Source organism: Pteropus vampyrus, unplaced genomic scaffold (genome assembly GCF_000151845.1).
Source record: "Pteropus vampyrus isolate Shadow unplaced genomic scaffold, Pvam_2.0 Scaffold131, whole genome shotgun sequence".
NCBI classification, from domain to species: domain Eukaryota; kingdom Metazoa; phylum Chordata; class Mammalia; order Chiroptera; family Pteropodidae; genus Pteropus; species Pteropus vampyrus.
The window spans coordinates 2117690-2118247 of record NW_011888912.1 but is presented as its reverse complement, the minus strand read 5'-3'; positions in this window follow the sequence as shown (position 1 = coordinate 2118247).

The following is a 558-nucleotide window of genomic DNA, read 5'->3' as shown; positions in this document are numbered from 1 at the left end:
TGGAGGGCACGGTCCCGGAAGCCTTCTGCGCCTTGGCCTTGCTGGACAGCAGCTCGTCGTCCGACTTGCCATCGTCGCTCACGGCTGCCTCGGGAGCCTTGCTGAGCGGCTTGACCTCGGCGTACGGGCCACGCGGGATGCGGCTCGGCTTTCCCAGGCTGGGCGCCAGCGGAGCCAGGGGCGTCTTGGCGGCGCCCGCCGGGCCGCCCTTGGTCTGGAAGAGCGAGTGCTCGGACTTGGACAGCGTCTTGGACATCGGCGGGGCCTCGCGGCCTTTGGGGCCGGCCTCACCCAAGCCCTTGGGCGCCTTGGCCATGTCATCGCTCCACTCGTAGGGCCGCAGCTTCTTCTCGGAGTCCGTGAGGAACGACAGGTTGCTGAGCGACTTCTGTTTGCGCAGGTTGGAGGCGGGCGGCCCGCCGGGGACTCGGCCGTCCACGCTGCCGGACTTGAAGACCTTGAGCTCGGCCGCGCTGGCCTTGGACATGCCGCCGCCGCCGCCGGGCGCCTTGGCGCGCTTGGGCAGCATGCCTCTGCCGGCCGCCGCCGTCCTGCCCG